This window comes from Pogoniulus pusillus, chromosome 5 (genome assembly GCF_015220805.1).
Source record: "Pogoniulus pusillus isolate bPogPus1 chromosome 5, bPogPus1.pri, whole genome shotgun sequence".
NCBI lineage: Eukaryota > Metazoa > Chordata > Aves > Piciformes > Lybiidae > Pogoniulus > Pogoniulus pusillus.
Genome location: NC_087268.1, coordinates 30,427,932 through 30,448,213, shown reverse-complemented (window position 1 = coordinate 30,448,213; position 20,282 = coordinate 30,427,932). Strand labels below are relative to the sequence as shown.

General features: G+C 45.0%; 1 protein-coding gene and 1 long non-coding RNA gene across 2 annotated transcripts in view; one reads left to right on the top strand and one right to left on the bottom strand.

The window, feature by feature from the left end:
* Positions 1 to 20,282, top strand: part of LOC135175489 (septin-10-like) — a 111,962-nt gene that overhangs the window by 44,144 nt on the left and 47,536 nt on the right. The gene's annotated exons all lie outside the window — the stretch shown is intronic.
* Positions 866 to 3,516, bottom strand: LOC135175491 (uncharacterized). Its single transcript, XR_010302374.1, has 2 exons — positions 1,570 to 3,516; positions 866 to 1,470 (listed from the first exon to the last, which is right to left on the bottom strand). It is a non-coding gene; the product is annotated as an uncharacterized LOC135175491 (long non-coding RNA).

The window sequence follows — 20,282 nt, the reverse complement described above, 5'->3', positions numbered from 1 at the left end:
CTCTACCAGCAATCACCTGCTACACATCCTATTCTCCTGCAGCATTGAACTACATTCATTTAGACTATGCTGAGGATGCAGACAAGGATGAGAAATTGAGAGGTACTGAGCTGACAAGAGACATGGGAAGAGAGACTTTAAGCCAGAGCTGGCTCTACAGGGTGAGACGGGTAGACAAAATGGGCACTTGGCCTAATAACTTGTTGGGAGTATGGTGTTACATTAAAATAAACAGGGTTATTTAAAAACAATTAAAATCTACAACTGAAAATGCTTTTGATAATGGCATCATAGCTGTGTGTGCCTGCAAGGAAGACACACCCTCAAGAAGATAGCTGTCAGCTGTGTGCTGTGGGAAAGGGAAAGAGATCTAGCAATATTAATATACGGGGAGTAATTGCAGCTTTGAAATGTTGTGGGAGCTCCTTACCTTACACCAGCTTCACAAGAAGGGCATTTGTGTACTGCCAAAATAGTCTGACATGCCAACATGACTTTCAAGAAGCCACAGTCCTTAGTATGATTTGTATCTCTCTTGCAATGTCTTTTTTCTTATGAGTAAACTGTTAAAGTTTGCTACTGAACTTTCCCTTCCTAGGAAAGGAGGAGCCTTTTTCCTCTTTAAGAACGTTTGTTCTACTTCTGAAGGTTACTCATTTTTAGCAGGTAGCATAGACAGAAGGGTTCAGCAACAGATTTTCTTTATCTGAGTCACAGGATGTACTATGGAAAGAATATAATGTTCTTCACGAGGAATTAATCTTTTCAGTTTAGGATATATGCAATGTGAAAACAACAACAACAATAAGTGGTGATGCCTCACCACTTTCTTCATACAGAAAACATGGCCACAAATGCACTGATCTTTCAAGAAAACGTGAAGCCTTTAATGTCTTTCATTACATTTCCTTTATGCAGTGGTAGTGACTTACTCTGAAAGATTACCATGATTCTGCGATTACCTCCTACCTTCTGTAACCTTAATCCTGTTCTTTTTAACACAAAGCAGTGAATAACTGATGTTTTTCCCAAACCAAACAATTCTGTGATTCTAGAACCTGAGACATAGTTCCATGCTGCATAAGTGCAAGGAGCAGAAAACTACAGTGAGTGGGAATGGGTTTGAACAGTCACTGCATAAACCCCTTTCTGTGTGAAAAGCCTTTCTCTTCTGTAAAGACTTCTCTCTTGGTCTGTTGCTATTCCACTTGCTTGTGGAGGTGTCTAGCCATAGGCTCTAGTTTGATTAATCAGAGCTACCCAGAACTCACCATCTTCCCACTGTGCCATCTCCTTGCTCTGTCACAGTCGGCAGTAGCCCAGGCTGGCTGCTGGCTGCTTAGGCTCATATGTGTCTGGGTAATGTCGAAACAGGTATTTGAAGCACAGTTGACTTCACGTCCAGGCACAAGGATAGTAGAAAAACGTTTCCCAGTCTGTGATCAGCTCCATGAAATAGGAGAAGGTGATCTAGGAAAAGGCCTCAGAATAATACTTGTAACAATCATGTATGCAGCTACCCACCTATGTGAGTGGAGCAAGAACAAAAAGTAGCAGTAAGAGACAAACCTTCAGACTTTGGCCCCTTTTTGTGGCTGTAAATGCAAATCTTTGTGGCGCCTCTGTTTGAATGATCTCGTAATCCTCTGACTGAAAATGCTGAGGAACAGTGGAAATGATGCCTCATCATTTCTTTTTTTGTTTTCTTCTACACAAAAAGTAACAAAACAGCATTTCACAAGTAGTGCGTGTTTCTTCTGCATGGCAAATGTAACCTGTTGCAGCAGCAATGAATTTGCTAAACCAGCCAAGCAGGTTGTAGCCCGTGCTTAAATGGACCTGCTCATGAAACACTTGAAGAGGAGCACTGAGACCTTCCCTCTTTCACTGAGAAAGCCACTCCCCACAGGCATTATCAGGGTGAGCTCCTCATACTCCTTAAACCCCTCGTTAAAATGCTTCTTTGCTATGCCACCTAGCCTCACAGATACCTACCAACAGGCACACTGGTCCAGTGATGCTAGTGCAAATTGCACTGATTAGTTTCGTCTCAGCAGCTGATCACTGTCGCTTGTACTGCAATCAAACTGCAAAGCCCTAGGGCAGGGACTCTCTCTACCTTTTATATGTATTACTTAGCCCGGAGTCTAGCTCATGATGGAGATACTGAGGAGCTAAAGCAAAAGAAGTAAAAAAAAAAAAAATCCCAAACCAAAAGAAAAACCCAAATCCCCCAAAACTGTAAAGACTTCAAATAATAAAGAGATAAAAAAACTAAATAGCAAGTACCTATAATTAGCATATTATACATAGTTTTAAACAGTAATGTAAAAGCTCACCATAGGAATAATAATTGCCACTATTTTTGCATTGTACAGATCTTTTCATCTGTGAAACTCTGAACATGCTAATTAAGGATTTTGCTCAGATCCAAGTGCAAATAATTCCCATCTGGAAGGGGTGAGTTGCTGTGAGTGAAGCAGCCTAATACAAACAATATCCTTGTCTGACATTATCACTCCTTATCTGGGGTTAAGCCTCCGTTTTTAACTAGCTAGCAGTCTTAATATGACATAACTGTACGAAGAAGGTACTCATCTACCGTTTGATACCTCAGCCAGTAGTCACCATCAGACTGTGGATGTTTGCTAAGGGCAGGTACCAGCAAATCCGTGACTTCTGAAGTGACTCAGCCACTGAACGGAAACGCCTGCGTGCTGGTCTGCTTAGTGTGAGCAGGCAGGCTGCAAGTCAGCTTCGGAGACAAAGGTGGCATCTTCCCTTCCATTTCACCACTCCTCACGTGTGGCAAAACCATTCCTTCCTCCAGTTTCTTATTGACAACATGAAGATTTCAGCTTTCGCTCTGTGGGATGCCAGCCAGCTCTTCTCTGCGGTGAGCAGCAGAACAATCAGTGTCAGTACCAAACGCAGGTGTTTCCTGGGAGTCAGGCAGCTGCAGCCTCAGAAGAGTCTTTCTGGTAGAAAGCTGTAAATCTTTAAACTTTCACTGTAAGTTCAGAAAGTTCTGCAGGTACTTAGATGATTTTGCTGTTTGCCTACAAGAAGGAATAAAGGCAACCACCTTCTCTGCTCCTCTCCTCCTCAACAGCAAAGTGAGTAGATCCCATCTCTGTTTCAGGGGACAACTACCCACTTGAGACAGAGTCCAACTACTCTTCCCTTTTCACAGACTAACTCCCAGTATTTCTTGGAGCAGTTCTGAGACAGGGTTGGGTTTGTGCCATAAACCTGTCACAAGAAGCCAGACAGCCAAATAGGTGAAAGGCACCACAGGCACGTTTAGCTGTATCCTTCAGTAGCTGTTTCATCAGCTGTAATTCCTTTTTCTTTTGTTCAGGCTGGAGCAGATGGTAGCTCAGAGCACTTTTGGGTGGGTGTAATACTTACTAGCAGCAAAGTATGGAAGCACACAGTTTGTTGTGTCTTCTCCCCCTGCCCAGCTGTGCTATCCCAGGGGGTCGTTGCTCAGATGGCTCCGAACAGAAAAGAGACTTGAAGAGGAAAAATGGCAGATGGCAGCCGAGATTGGATCAAAAGAGGAGGCTTCACCTCCATGCTAGAAGCACTGACAGGAGAGAGGTTTATTTTTTTCTGGCTATGTTTTGATTGGTTGTGTAAAAAAAGTTCCCTTCTGCAGGGGACTTGATTTTTTTTTAAAATTTAAAAGGTTCTCAGATTTCTGCATTATTTCCCCCATTTCACCTTGCCCATGGGTGTAAAGGGCCAGACCTAGACCTTAGCTAAAATAATTTCTGAAGGTAAAGCTTAGGTGGCAGGATCCCTTGAAGACACACTGCTGACCAGCTGTGATGCTTCAGCCACAGGGAGTTGTTTCAAAGGGTGATCCATCTCTCTTGCCACGTTTGCTGTGTGAACATGCCTGTACAAGGCATGTAGTAAAAGCAATGTAGGGTTTTCCCTTGCCATTCTGTGTTGACAGAAAGCTGGAAAAGCTGTTTGTAGTTCTTCCCAGGTGTCCTTGTGATGATGCCAAAGTGTTTTGCAAACACTGAACCGGCCAACATAGCTGCTTACACCTGCACTAAAGTTCGCCCATATAAAGGGCTGGAAGTGGCAAAGAGGCCTAGAGGAACTGGTCTATGCCCATGTTGTGCTGCTCTCTATGCAGCTGCAGATACAACAATGCTCTTTGTGAACCTGGGGATATTTATCAGAGGTGCTTAGCATCTGCTCCAGCAGTTACTCTTTCCTTTCTTTTTTGCTTCTCCTGCTTTGACGATGAAAGAGGGCTAGAGTCAAGTCCTAGGACACAGCAACAAAATATCAGACTTTTAAAATTAGTTTTGCAGTCTCAGGATGGGGGAAAGCTAAAGATGAGACCAGTACATGACAGTAAAGCTTAGTAGCAGGACAAGAGAATGTGGTAGAGGTATCAAGCCTAGCTCTAAGACTTAGGTCTTCGCTACTTAAATTGATTAAGCAGTGCTGTTGAGGTCCATGCCTGCGTTGGCTACAGTACCAGAAATGCCAGTGCCAGTGAGTGCCTTTTTGGTATATAACTGAAAGCGTCACAGCCACTCTGCTACAAGATCCCTGAAGCAAAGGAGATTTAGCTATGAAGTTTGCTGCACGAGGGGAAATGAAACCTGAGCAAATCTGAGTCAAAATTCTCCTTAATTATGCTCATAGTAGACAGGGGACAGTCTGCTTCTCCTGTCTTTCATCCTAATGGTTAGGACTGCTCCAAGTATTTCCTTTTGCTTCAATCTCTTTTCACCTAGAGCAGGTTTCAGAGGGCATGCAGTATCTCAGGGAGAACTATACTCAAGTAAACGGAACAGTGCACCTTATTTCAGGTAGGAAGTGGTTGTAATAACTTCTCTAGTTCTCTTTTGACAGTTTCAAAAGAAGCTTGCCAAGCTAGAAGCCACCTTGTTACATCATCTAGGAGAAGCTGTGCTAGTGAAGGTCTCTGGAACATTGGCAGGAGGCTGGGCTGTAGCAGGTAAACTCTAGTGGGGAGTGATGCTGCATGTTTGGTGAATGGTTATCTTCTGAGACTCATATAACAGTAAAAATTAAAGACTAGATGTGACATTGGGGGTCTGAAACTATTTGCAAGGTTGTCTGAGGTTGTCTAGAACGGTACACAGCTGAAATGGAGAAAATGGAGAGAAAATCTCCTTCCTTTGGTGTGGGCCTCGTTCCACTGTCAACTGTAGATGGAAGAAACTTATAGGCAGCCCCAAGGCTTGTCTGGTTGTGTGCTGTGGGGTGTGCTTCAGTGGAGGTGACTCTGCCGTGGGGCAAGTACCTGCTCAAACCCAAGGAGGAGTGCTTTGTTGTTGGTTTTTGGTTTTTTACTGTCTACACTAATTGCTTTTGTGATTTCATGGTCATGAGGTAGGTACATGTTCACCTGGCACCAGAAAACATAGGGCATCAGCGTGCCTGTATCTAAAGAGGAAGGCACCCGAGTTTATCAGGGTAGTTTGTCAGGAAAGAAGGCAGGGACCTGTCAAAAGGTTATTAAAATGAGAAAAAAAAATGAACTAACTTTTGGAGGGAAAGTTCGAGGAGAATCTTCCCCAGTTGCAGTTTTGGGTGACGATGAGGGAGGAAGGCGACTCCTCCCTCTGGACAGACTCATCACAGAAGGCAAGGGGGTAAGGGGAGAGCGAAGCACCTTGGCTCAGAGTGAGCTCTGCAGATGGGCAGGAGAGAAGCACCTTGGTTCAGAGTGAGCTCTGCAGATGGGCAGGAGAGAAGCACCTTGGTTCAGAGTGAGCTCTGCAGATGGGCAGGAGGGAAGCACCTTGGTTCAGAGTGAGCTCTGCAGATGGGCAGGAGGGAAGCACCTTGGTTCAAAACGAGCTCTGCAGATGGGCAGGGGCGAAGCACCTTGGTTCAGAGTGAGCTCTGCAGATGGGCAGGAGAGAAGCACCTTGGTTCAGAGTGAGCTCTGCAGATGGGCAGGAGGGAACACCTTGGTTCAGAGTGAGCTCTGCAGATGGGCAGGGGCGAAGCACCTTGGTTCAGAGTGAGCTCTGCAGATGGGCAGGGGCGAAGCACCTTGGTTCAGAGTGAGCTCTGCAGATGGGCAGGAGAGAAGCACCTTGGTTCAGAGTGAGCTCTGCAGATGGGCAGGAGGGAAGCACCTTGGTTCAGAGTGAGCTCTGCAGATGGGCAGGAGGGAAGCACCTTGGTTCAGAGTGAGCTCTGCAGATGGGCAGGAGGGAAGCACCTTGGTTCAGAGTGAGCTCTGCAGATGGGCAGGGGCGAAGCACCTTGGTTCAGAGTGAGCTCTGCAGATGGGCAGGAGAGAAGCACCTTGGTTCAGAGTGAGCTCTGCAGATGGGCAGGGGCGAAGCACCTTGGTTCAGAGTGAGCTCTGCAGATGGGCAGGGGCGAAGCACCTTGGTTCAGAGTGAGCTCTGCAGATGGGCAGGGGCGAAGCACCTTGGTTCAGAGTGAGCTCTGCAGATGGGCTGGGGCCAGCCTGTGGCACCCAGCCCGTGGCACCCAGCCCGTGGTGGTGGTGGCAGTGTGTCGGCAAAGGGGTTCATGGTGCCCACGGCCAGCTGAAACCAGGCTGTTACAGCCACCCAGCTGCTGGGGCCTGCAGACCCAGCCTGCCCTGCCTTGCTCAGCTCCTCACCGGCACTGGCCCCTGCATTTAGCCAGGCTGAGATGTGTCACAGAGGAATAAAACCCTGTCAAAGCACCTCTGGAAAAACTGGCAGTGCCCTCAAAGGCTTACTGTAGTTTTGAGGGGCAATTATTTTCTTTTTTTCTTCCTCGGGTATCCAAGTGGCTGCCAGGTTCCCCAGCTCATTTGTGGCACTTGAATGGCCAGAAATAGCCTGACAAAAAGCTGCCTCCCAGCATTCAGCTGTAGATCTACAACATGGGCCCTTGCATTGCCATGGAAGTTAAGAAAGCACTGACAAGTTGAGTGTCACAACATAGCAGGATGAAGCTGTCCTTCCTGGATTTCAAATGAGCTGATAGACAGCTTCAGAGCAGGGTCAGCCAGAGTGACAGGGACCATAATGGGCTCCTATTGCAGGGCCCCACTGTCAGAGAGAGGTAGTGCATTGAGTGGCTTAAGTGCATTGATGATTTCTATCCTGCCCCTTGGAAAAACATACTAGTTAAAGATTAACGTGATGCCCTTGTCAGTGTCACAGGTGCCAGCATGGGGGCAAGCACAGACAAATGACCACAAACCTGTGTTTCCCTCACCTTTTGCAGATCCAGGGTTACAGCCTGGCTGAAGATTTCTTTGTCCATACTTACCTCACAGCACGAGAGCTCCTTGTATATTTGACACAGTGGTTTCAAGAAACTATTTTTGGCAGAGGATGGTGAAAGTGTGGTTAGAGAGCACAGGCTGAATCCGTTGAGGAAGGTACTGCTGTGCCAGTCCCATGGCTGCCTTTTCCCTCTGTCTCTCAAGTGCTTGCTGTTGCTATAGTGGTGATTCTCTGATCTTTTTCCAAGCTGACTTACTTTGTTAAGATAGTGGAAAACTAACTCCACTTAAGAGTGAGTTAAGTGAGTCACTGCTGAGTCTGTAGCAGGGAAGTGGGTCCATTCACTGAAGGGGCAGATTGATGGCAAGGATAAGATCATGTATTGGGTAAAAGCAAGGACTGGGAAAGCAAGAATTGGATCTCTCTGCTTTGGAAACAAGGAGCTGTTGGTGCAAGCAGCTTGTCTTAAGTTTAACTGCACCCTTATTGCTCATGGCTTGCATAGAGCTGACAATCTGGGCAGCACAGCAGGCTCTCACTCCACCTCTCAGTGAGGCAGGGCAGTGGGACCAGGAGAGGTTGTATGTGCCAATGCAAGGAAGGTTTCCCTGGACCTCTTGCTTGAGTGAACTTAGAGAATCATAGAGTCATTTTGGTCAGAAGAGATCTTTAAGATCGTCACAGCTGTTAACCCAGCCCAGCCAGGTCACCACTAAACCATGTCCCTAACCACCACATCTACACATCTTTTAAATGAGAGCAATGATTCAACCACTGCCCCAGGCAGTGTGTTCCAGTGCTTGGTAGGCCTTTCAGTGAAGAAATTTCTCCTCACACAGTCTAAACCTTCTTTGCTGTAACTTGAGGTCATTAGCTCTTGTCCTGTCTCTTGCTAATTGGGAAAACAGACCAATCACCCCCTCACTACAACCCCTTTTCAGCAGTTGTAGAAGGCAGTAAGATCTTCCCTCAGCCTTTCTCCAGGTTAAACAACACTATTTCCTTCAGTCACTCCTCATAAGACTTGTGTTCTAGACACTTCACCAGCTTTGTGGCCCTTTTTACACATGCTCTAGCCTCTTGATGTCCTTCTTGTAGTGATGGGCTCAAAACAGAACACAGTATCCGAGGTATGGCTTCAACAGGGCTAAGTACAGAGGAACAGTCACTCTCCAAGTCCTGCTCTCCACATTTTCTGAAACAAGTCAGGATGCTGTGAGCCTTCTTGGCTTCCTGGGCACATCACTGCCAACCACCTACTAGTGGTTGTCATCTGTGACAGCTTGCACAGTAGTTTGAGCAGGTAGCACATATGAGGAGGGTACAGAAGCTTTGGGAGCAGCTAGTTTGGCTCTACCAAAATGGTGGGAACCCACCTCAGGACTAAAACCACTGCTGCTTCGGTGAAAGCCTGAGTGATCTCTGAGGTACCCACCCAGGCAGAACTGGTAACAAAGGAAACTGCAGTACAGGCAGTAGGCTGCAGTGACTGCCCAAACGCTTCACCTGGGTGAAAGGTGAGTACTTGCACAAGGTGTGCACAGGTGGATGACCTGTTACATCAAGCAGCTGAGTTACAGGAGTCAGTAGCTATGCATGAAACAAGGGGCAGAGATTGATAAGTGGCTTCAGACCAAGTTCCAGTAACAGACACCAGTTAGGATGGAGCACCTTGGATCCTGGTGTCCCACATATGCAGATATTCACCACAGCTGCACTCCAGCATCCCAACTGAAAACAGGTTTGAAGTTGTAACTGCAGTAGACACACAGGATCAAGGTTCACAAGATGCAAATAAACCAACAGCACATTCCTGGACAACGCCTGATATTACAGGATACCAACTGTGATTTAGCAATACCAACCTGCAGTCAGTAGTAGGAGCAATGTTGTTAACAAAAGTTTTGACAGACTAATACATTTCCTCCACTCCCAAACAATCAGTTTCCACTTCCTCACTATCACTTCCCCGCTATTTATTCTACCTCAAGTCAAAAGAGTTGGTGAAACCTTCAGGAGATCATAAAGGACCACCAAGAGCTATGCTGGTGAAAAAGCTCCACAGCATACAGGAGCAACTGTTGCTCTGAGAGGAGGGAACTCTTTAAATAGTGACCCACTAAAGTAAAAGTCCAGAGGGATTTAAACCAGAAGGAGCCCTGAAGAGCACTGTTCTGGAATGAGGAGCACTAAAACTATTTAGAGCTTATGAAAAGCCAAAAGAAAGCTCTGTTGCCCTGTACCTGCTTAGTCACTGTGTGTGCTGGCAGCTTTGAGTCGGGTTGCTTTTTTCTTCCTTCTCTTTACCTCAGGCATTCAGTTTGGAGGGTGTGTGTGGAAGTGAACTTCCACAATGAGCAGTCATCTTTGCAGTCTTCTGCTGTTGGCAGGATTTGAGACAAAATGTCCAAGAACTTAGATTCAACTAGGCAGGATCACGAATGAGGGTGGGCATTCAGGTTAGCCAGAACTCCCATCTAGGTTTCAAAGGCACAAGTTTTGACGTGGCTGATAGAACACCCAATATAAATCTCATCAGCTACACTTAGTGTTTCTTACACATGTAATGGGGAAAAGCCAGCATGGATTCAGCAGGGGCAAACAGTGCTTGACAAGCCTGATCAGACAGGCTGCAAAGTGTCCAAGGAAGGGTCACAAGGATGATCAGAGGACTGGAAGATCTGCCATATAAGGCAAGACTGAAAGACCTGGATCTGTTGGGCCTTGAGAAGAGAAGGCTTAGGGGAGACCTTATTACCACACACCAGTATGTACATAAAAGGTGGGTACCAGGACAACAGAGACTACCTTTTTCCAAGGAGTCACTCTGAAAAGACAGTTAGACTTTGGAATAATCACCCAAGAGAAGCAGAGGATTCCCCTGCCTTGGTCAGTGTTAAGTTTCTAGTTGACAGGGACCTAGACCATCTCATTTAATCTACACTATCATCTAGGAAGGTTGGACCAGATGATCCTTGGGGTCCTTTCCAATCTCTCATTCTGTGATTCTGTGCACTTAAGATGCCTACTGACCAATACCTGCAGGTCCTTTTATGTCTGGCAGCTTTCCAACCACTCTCCCACAAGCTGCAGTGTTACATGGTGGTGTTGTGACCCAAATGAAGGACTTAGCACTTGATCTTGTCAGAGCTCATACTGTTGGCCTCAGCCTGTTGATTCAGCCTTTCCAGACCCATATGTAAAGCATTCTTATCCTCAAGCAGACCAACACCTTGCTAACTCAGTGTTTTCTATGAACTTATGGACAGTGTTCTCGATCCCCTCATCCAGATCATTGCTGAGTACATCAACAAGAACTGGCCCTTATTCTGAGCCATGGGAAACACTACACAATCAGCTGCCAGCTGGATCTAACTCCACACTCTTTGGGCCTGGCCATCCAGCCAGATTTTTATCCAGCATATGCCCACTCAAGCCAAGAGCAACCAGATTCTCCAGGAGTATGCTGTGGGAGACAATGTAAAAAGGTTTACCAAAGTCAAGGTAGACCTTGTCTCAAAGCTTTTCCTCATCTACCAAGCAGGTCACCTTGCTATAGAAGATTAGGTTAGCCAAACAGGGTCTGACTTTCATAAACCCATGATGACCAGGCCTGCATGTGCTGTGTGATGGCACTCAAGATGAGCTGCTCCATCACCTTCCCTGTTCCCTAGGTCAGACTTACAGGCTGTAGTTCCCTGGATACTCTTTCCAATCCTTCCTGAGATAGGTGGCACATTTATATGGGCAAGTGGTGCAGCAGTCTGGCTGTACAGAAGGATAAAGTGGTGCAGTGTTGTGCTGTTTGGCAGGGTCTGTTGATGTAGACACCTGGATATTTTGCAGGGTCAGGATGTGTAAGTCACTGATTGGATAGAAAACATAAGAATCTGGCAGTTTGGCTACCCAAACCATGTGGTGGGCTAGCAAAAGTCATGTAGGGCTCTGTCTTGTGAGACCAAGTGCCGCAAGACTCTGTCCTGGGTGAATCACAGCTGGGGTTCACGCTCCTAGGGCTGGCTGTGGGGAGCTGCCATGGGCCTGGTGTATGCCAGCAGCTGACTGCTGTGGCCATGCTGTGGCATGGGTTTTATTTTTACTTTTTTTTCACCTTACATCTTTCTCCAGCCATTCTGCTGCCCTTCACTTTAGCCTTTAGACCCCACATAATGGTTTCTTTGAGCAGTTGGTTCCAGAAGCCTCTTGGTGCTGCTGTCAGCAGTCTTCAGGCTGGTGACTGTGAGCTGTTTTGTGACATGCAGGTTCTGGAATGTGGCTGGGGCTACCCACACATAGTGATGGGCCCCTGACATTGGTTAGTGTGGCCTGGGGAAAGGAGTGAGGTGGCCGTGTGTGCCAGGACTGCTGGGAGAGTGTGGGACAGAGAGGGACCTCAAAGCTCTGCCTGGCTCTCTGCAGGAGTCCTGAGACAGTGTGGTGCCATTTCGACCTGCTGCAGGGCTCATACAGGCACAGAACATCTGGCAGGGCTACAGGGAGGTGTACTATATTTTATACATTACCTTCTTTTTATGAGAAGTACTGATTTAGCCTCTTTCATGGTTGTTCAGGATACTGTTATTGCTGACTGGATTCAGCTGGTGGTCTATGTCTCTCGCTGTTTGGCTAGAGAAAGAGGTGCAGAGTTCTGGATGTACAGCCAGACCCAGAGCTAAAAGCATCTTGCTAGCATGCAGGACAAATAGTGCAGGGCTCCTAGGAAGCTAGTGTGGCCAAGTGGTGCATGGTCTGGCTGGCTAGCCATACAGCATGGTTCAGTAGGATTCTGGCTGAGGTGGTGTGTGGCTTTGGCTGTTTGGCCAGGTCAAAGTGCTGTAGGACCTGGGTGGCCAGCCAGCCTTGTTGTGTAGGGCCTGATCAAACAAAGTGGTGTAAGGCTCTGTTGGCCAGCCATCCAAAGCGGTATAAGGCTATGGATGTCTGGTCAGACAAAGTGGTGTAGGACTCTGGCTCTTTTGTGACACCATACAATGTAGTGCTCTGACTACCTGGTCAGCCAAAGTGGTGTAGGGCACTGGAGGGCTGACCAGCAAATTGTGGTGGTTTGGCTGTTATCCCGCCCCCCCCCCTCCCCCCCACTTTAGAAATGCCCCAGCTAACTCAGATGGGCTCTGGGAATATAAATGAAGCTATTTATTTACAGCTGGCACAATATACAAGCAGATATTTACAGTATATACAGTTATAGACAGAAATATACAAGGTAAAAACAATACAGAAGCACAACTCCCCTCCCAGAAACCTGAGTCCCCAGGAGGGGCTCTCAACCACCCCTGCACCTCCCCCCTGCCCCTCTCAACCTTACCCCAATCCTGAGAAAGAAAAGAGGTGCAGCCAAGAGGTTAAGGAGCAAGGTTAGTGGCAATGAGGTTAAGAAGATGTAGTTCAGTCTGAAGCCAAAAGCAGAGTGATAAAATGGCGAATGTTATCTAATGTTTACCCCTTCTTGTTCCCATACATCGCAGCGAGACTGTGAGAGAAGGAGACACAACCATTGTTTTCCTTTTTCAGCCAATTATCTAGTTCTTTTCACCAAAACATTCTAGCCTGCTTCAAACTAGCACACAAATTTATGCAGAGCTCTGTCTAGACAAAGCAGGGTAACATTCTGGCTGGCCAGTCACATCAAATGATTTAAACCTCTAGCTATTTGACAAGTTCAAGTAGTGCACAGCTGTGGCTCTCCAGACAGGAAAAATAATGTAGGTTTTGGATGGCTGGGCAGGTAATGTGATGGAGGGATCCAGCTGTGATATAATGCTGTATCTGTCTGGACAGCCAAGGTGGTCTAAGTCTCTGAATGGTGGTCCAGGCCAAGTGATGAAGGAGTTTAGCAGTCCTGTTATCTAAAGTAGTGTAGGGCTCTATCTGATTGGTGTGTCCATCTGGTGTAGGGCTCTGACCTGGTCAGCCAAAGTGTTGTGAGGCTCTGGCTGTTTGGCAGAGATGATTTGTGTAGGGTTTTCTCTGTCTGGACAGTAAAACCAGTCCAGGAATCAGTTTGTTTCAATGAGTCCATTTGGTTTCAATGAGTCTATTTGGTATATGGCTTCAGCTGGCTAGCTGAAGTTTTACAGGGCTCTGGCTGGTGACTTAGGTCAGGAGATGTAGGATTCTGCCCAGCCATTCACCCAAAGTGGTTTAGAACTCTGTTTTCCTGGGACATGTTATTTAGGTCTCTGGCTTGCTGGCTAGACAAAGTAGTCTATGTCTCTGGCTGTTTAGCTGGGCTAAAGTGTGCATAGGGCACTGGCTGACTGGCCAGAGAAGTGTATGAAGAGCTCTGACCGACTGGCCATCCAAAATGATGTAGGTCTCTAGCTTATTGGTGGGATCAAATGTTGCAAACTGTGTGTGTTTACAAAAAAGAAAAGTTGTGTAAGGCTCCAGCTGCCTGACTCAACAAAGTGTTGTAGGGCTCTGGCGAGCTGGCCAGATGTGGCAATCTAGCACAGGATAGACATGAAAATAATGCCAGGGGGATGGGAAATGGAGAGGGAACCATTCCTGAGCTACTGTTACACTATGCCCACATACACTGTTTCAGGTCCTACGCTCTCTTCCCTGTGCTATTGGGCCTGGCTGTGTTCAGAGCTCCCAGCTTTATTGTGTGCATTGAACAGCACACATTAACAGCAGACCAGATCTAATATCTACCTGAAAAGCTGAGAAGAGGAAATACGATCATTTCCCCCCCATATTCTGATTGCATCGGATTTGGTACGTGAGATACTTCTGCTGGCAACTCTGTGGCACGTGTGCTGGCTTTCCAAATGACTTCCAGAGGCAAGATTCTTTTAGATAGCTATTCCTTTTGTAAAAACAAACACACAACAACCAAACCAAACCAAACCCAAACCACATACACAAAAAAAGAACCCCCCCCAAAAAAAACCCCAAACCCAAACCAACCAAACCCCAAAAACACAAACCACAGTTGCCCCTGCCCCCACTGATTACACTTAAATAATGGGAAAGAAGAAATAAAGCTGTGCTCTATTCCACAATTGGAGTGCTGTGCTGGCCCTCTCAAGTGCCTACAACTGGCTTCCAAAGTTTATATCCCATTGTACTCCTCTGCACAAAATAATGTAGAGAGAACAAAGCCAGCTCATGGGGTAGTGTGCTTGTGGTGGGGTCTGTAAGAAGGAACTTTATGAGAGAAAGGAACTATGTGAGGAAGATAGTGGCATAGTCCCTGATGAGCAGATGTTTCTTAAGTAGCTAGAAGGGTTTGCCTTGCAGTGTCAGAACTGCAGAGTGACAAGATGTGAGTTCATGGAAAAACACTAAATCCACATGGAATGCTATGAGCTTGAATGTCTAAAATTTGTGTCCTGAGGTTTTTTGGACAAGAAATTCTTCTAAGAACTCTTTAAATGACAGTGAAATGCTTTGAAGCTATCTCTGAAATGAAGGGATTTCTAAAGATGCCTCCTCACCTCTTATGTCATTTTTGCTTTCAGGCTTAGTTTTAGGTAATGTGTTGGAACCATCATTTATATAGAACTTATCACGAACCATCATTTGTATAGGACTTATCACAAGCAGTATCTTCTGCCTACTAGCATTCAGCTCATTACTGAGATGAAGGATCCCAAATACTTCAGTTTCCTTTACCAGAAAGTTAAGAATATCTGCATAAAATTACCAATAATGAGAATACCTTCACTGAAAGCAGGTTCTGGCTATTTAAATTACCTGGCAGTAGGACAGGGAAGATAATGGGCATTCTGAATCATAAATAACTGTGCTCGTTTGAAGCAGGCTAGAATGTTTTGGTGAGAAAAAGTAGATCATAGGCTGTGAAAGGAAAAGTGGTGATGTCTACTCCCCTCAGAGTCTTGCTGAAGAAGAAACAAAAACATTAGGTAACTTTCTCTCCACTTTGTCGCACTCTGCCTTGGGCTTCTGACTGAGCTGCATCTCCCTAACCTCACCTGCCACTCACCTTTGCTTCTTAACCTCTTGGCTGAACCTCTATTCTTCCTTAGGACTGGGGTAAGGTTGAGAGGGGCAGGGGGAAGGTGCAGGGGTGGTTGAGAGCCCCTCCTGGGGACTCAAATTTCTAGGAGGGGAGTTGTGTTTATGCATTACTTTTTACCTTGTATATTTCTGTCTATAACTGTATATACTGTAAATATCTGCTTGTATGTTGTGCCAGCTGTAAATATAAGCTTCATTCATATTCCCAGAGCTGGCTGAGCCTAGTCTGGGTGATTTCTAAAGTGGGGGGGGGGAAGGGAACACCCAAACCATCACAATAACTCAGAAAAAAATAATTTTGAGTTACAATGAAACAGAAACCTTTCAGAAATGTCTGGTAAAGCCAAAAGGTTTCAGAAAAATAATGTCAGGATACATGAAATATTAGCTTTGACCTAAAATGTGTTATTCTTTTCGCTTTGAGCAATCATTCATATTTAACTTACTAGAAAGTAAATTCCAAGGAAATACCAAGAGAGAAAGCTGAAAACAAAGGCATTTCATTTTGAAACAAGCAGAAGTGAAACAAATACCTTTTCTTTAAAAAAGGATTTTTTAATTGTCTTTTTCTGAATAGACAATTAAAACCCAACACCAATTAAAAAAAATACTGAAGCTTCTCTGAGAAATAATTCAAATATGTAAGTTGATTTCTGGGAGGGAATAAAAGAGCAGGAGTGAGATATAAATAGCCATAAGGAAACAGTAGTTGCAGGCTCTGCTGCCCATCTCCTGTGGTGAGGGTCTTGGTGGAGCCCAAACCTGATTTGCTGGCAGGACTCTCAAGCAAAATGAATCTGCCTGGGTCTCCTAGCTTACAACTGTGCACAAATGGAGGAGTCTGGAGCCAATGGAAGCAAATCTAAACCTCTTGTTATGAAATGACTTTAATCTGGTGAGGGAGAGACCTCCATATGGATGCTAAAGTAACCAGAAATTGGATGTTAAAGTAACCAGAAATTCTTACTGACAGTATAATCCATTCAGATTTCCTTTCTCTAAGGAACAGTCGTTATAATACTGATTTTTTGGGTGACTTCCTGTTTGTTTGTGTGTGGCATCTGATGCAGGGCAAATTCCAGAAGGCAGAAGCCATCCTCCCTCTGGGTCAGCCCTTGAAGCAGCCTCTCTCCACTATTTGAAGAGGGACTGAGGGTCTTTTAGTCCATGAGTAGAATAATTCTGCTATGAAAACATGACTGCTGCAGCCCATGAATCTTCTCTTACTATTCAATTTCACCTCAAAAAGCAGAAGATGCTTCAGCTTGCTTCTCCTTCTTGATCTTCCTGCAAGTTGCATTTGCTGTCTTTGCAAGACTGTTATCAAACAGCTAAGACAGAGGAGGGAAAAAAAACATTTCTGCCAAAAATATATGGGAAGTTCCTACTCTTAAGAGCAGGCTATCTGAGCTCTAAGGCCTTATCTGCACATCAACTGTACTGCCTTGTAACGGGCTGACATCTTTATGTGGAAATGTTTATTTCTAGAAAGAAGGATCTATCTATAGAGGCAGTTTTGTACTAAAGTGACAGAACAAGGGGACACAGTCTCAAGTTGTTCCAGGGGAAGTCTAGGCTGGATGTTAGGAGGAAGTTCTTCACAGAGAGAGTGATTTGCCATTGGAATGGGCTGCCCAGGGAGGTGGTGGAGGCACCGTCCCTGGAGGTGTTCAAGAAAAGCCTGGATGAGGCACTTAGTGCCATGGTCTAGTTGACTGGCTAGGGCTGGGTGCTAGGTTGGACTGGATGATCTTGGAGGTCTCTTCCAACCTGGTTGATTCTATGATTCTATAACGAGTGACCATAAGGTGTGTGTGGTGTAAATGAACCCGTAAGGAGAAAGCCTTAGCAACTCGATCAAGTGAAAGATGGCCCGGCTTACTGCAGGAGGCTTGGACTAGATGACCTTTAAAGGTCACTTCCAACCCAATGCATTCTATGATTCTGTAATCTGTATCTTCATATATAACTCAGTGGAAACCCTTCAATCAGTGTTTTGGCAAACGTGGCGTTGTTTGAAAGGGCACATTACTGCAGCGTGGTGTTTGCCTGCCTTGCAGACATGCTGTGTACTCTGGGGATTAAAAATAAAAGGGGGATGGGAGGGATTTTGACATTGCACGAAACAAAGAAGCAATACTTCAAAAATACAGCACAGAAATCCTTCTGGTGGCAATTATTCCACACAGTAGGAGGGCAGTATTCAGATAAACTAGTCTTCTGGTACAGCAGGTTCTGGACAATGAGGCTCCATTGCCACTTACTAGTAAGCATATTTAAGTGGTTAGGATGCCTTCATGCTATTTTATTCTGATTTGGCTGGTCTCCCTGTGCTTATTACTCTTGAGAACACTTAAAGGGACCAACCCTTTCATTTACATTTTTGGTTACACAATCATTTTTTCATGAGGTGACTCTTTTCTGAGCCGCTATTGCTGAGTACAGTGTTGAAAGCACTTCCTGGTCTCAGGTGAGGTGATGCTTCACTTGTCTTGGGAAGCAGAAGTCTTCAGAGGCAGGGAAAGCTGGGCTAGGTAGAAAATATTTTGGAATAAGTAAGATACAAATTTAAGGCACAGAAATTGTACTTCCAAAATCTGTCTGTGTGACATATGTGTCCTCTGACATTAGAGGAACTCTAGAAACCACAAAGAAAGTAACTACCATTAGCCTGGGAATGACAGTGAGATATTTAAACTAAACTGCATCATGCAGTGCTTAGTATGCACCAAGAGAGCATGTTAAACATTGGGGTATACCTGCATATGGACTGGATGATCTTGGAGGTCTCTTCCAACCTGGTTGAGTCTATGATTCTATGATTCTAATTCTATATTACCCCTGAGGATTATGAGTAGTTTGCCACTGGCTATTCACTGTCAGTCCTAAGCTAGTCCTCCTAGCCCTGCTTGCAGCCATATAGCTTTGTCATTTCTACTGAAACATTTCTGTCTCTCAGACTGGAATTGGTGAGACAATTCTCACCTGGCAGAAACTGGTTTACCTTTTTTTTTCAGCAGGGTTATTTTTGGTAAGCACAAAAATGTCAGTTTGTCCTGCAGACAATCACCAGAGACAGTGCTTGGAAGAAGTCAAGGGCTTTCACCTGCTTTGAGAGGGGCTGGCAGAGGACTGGTAATATCTTCTCACTCAGTGGCAAGGAGCACATAGATTGACAGAGCTCTCTTGTGTTGCAGCATCTGGGATCTAAGGTATGTTAACTGTGCTGTAAAGCTGTGTAAGTCAAAGGTATGTTAACTGTGCTGTAAAGCTGTGTAATTCAAAGGTAGGTTAACTGTGCTGTAAAGCTGTGTAAGTCAAAGGTAGGTTAACTGTGCTGTAAAGCTGTGTAAGTCAAAGGTAGGTTAACTGTGCTGTAAAGCTGTGTAAGTCAAAGGATTCTGTTCCCTGGCTGTAATTCCATAATTTTTCTGCAGGATTCATAATGCTGCCTTATCTTTATCTCTGTGTAGAGTTTCTGAGTATAGAAGGAAAAGTAGTTTGTTTGGGTGCACAGAGTATGTACCCCCTACAATAAGAAGCATAGGCCTTCAGGGTTTTTTCCAGGCATACTCTAAATAGTGTTAGAGAAAGCTATGCCTTTGGATTGAGAATTGCTCAGTTTGCATTTTCTCTGCTCTCCCAGTTTCTGTGAATTTACATTGTCAATGTTTCTTATCATGTCCACAAACTAGGCTCAAACATCCAGGGGTTGTCCATTCCACAAAAGCTCAAAACCATAGAATTTCAGATGATGTCTTCTTGAGCAGTACTAGCTCCAGCTTTGACTGCTTTTAACTACCAAATTTATTACAAAATAATGAAATAAAGCTGTGCTAGTTTGAAGCTAGCTAGAATGTTTTGGTGAGAAGAACTAGATTACAAGGCTGTGAAAGGAAAACAAGGGTGATGTTTACTTCACTCATAGGCTTGCTGAGAGGTATAAGAACAAGAATTCAAACATAGATAAGGCACTGCTTCTTCTTGGGGCATTGCCTGAGCTGCATTTCTCTCTAGCCTCTCTGCCATCTCTCTGATTAATCCACTTTGCTTCCTAACCCCCTGGTTGAACCTCCATTCTTCCTTGGGACTGGGGTAAGGTTGAGGGGGGTGGGAGAAGGTGAAAGAGTAGTTGGGAGCCCCTCCTGGGGACTTAGGTTTCTGGGAGGGGAGTTGTGTTTCTGTATTACCTTTTACCTTGTATATTTCTGTCTATAACTGTATATACTGTAAACATCTGCTTGCATATTGTGCTAGCTGCAAATATAAGCTTCATTCATATTTCCAGAGCCAACTGAATCTAGTCTGGGTGATTTCCAAAGTGTGGGGTGGTGGGGAACACCCAAACCATCACAAAAGCTAATACAGAAAACCTGTTTCACATACAAAAGAGCTGAAGAATTGAATGCTTTCCATGGTGACCAAAATCAAGTTCTTAAATTCAAACCAGCATTTAGGGGATACAACAATGTAGAGATCTTGGCAGAGTAATTCTGAATGAAGGTTATTGTTATTATTCATCTTCTGGTAGAGCAGGAGCCAGTTGCACTAGAGGTTTATCCCAATCATTTAAAATGGAGCTTTTAAATACCTCCACTTAGTTCTTTAATTGCTCTCAAATATTTGACTATTTCTGGTTTAATTTTTTTTTTTTTTTTTGGTCAAAACCACAAAAATTTGTTAAGGAGGACTTGGTTAGTTCAACCCAAATTTTCACTGCTTGCTTTCTGGCCATTGTTTATATCAAATCTTTTATGAGCAGAGGTTAGCTTGATGGGTTCTGAACTTCAGTTCCCATCCTTTGACAGCTTAAGCTTTGGAGAACTGGAGCTCAGTATGCATAAAATCTAGAGGAGAATTAGGTTTCTCCTTAGTCATCTGTTCTGTTTTTCAATCAATTCCCCCCTCACCCCCATTAATGACTGCTGAACAGTTTGCAAAGAATGCTGCAGACCAGGCTTCTGCTGTGCTGTGAAGTATTCCATTCCTTCAGCTTCTTTTTTAATAGAGTTCCTAACAGGTTACACCATAATT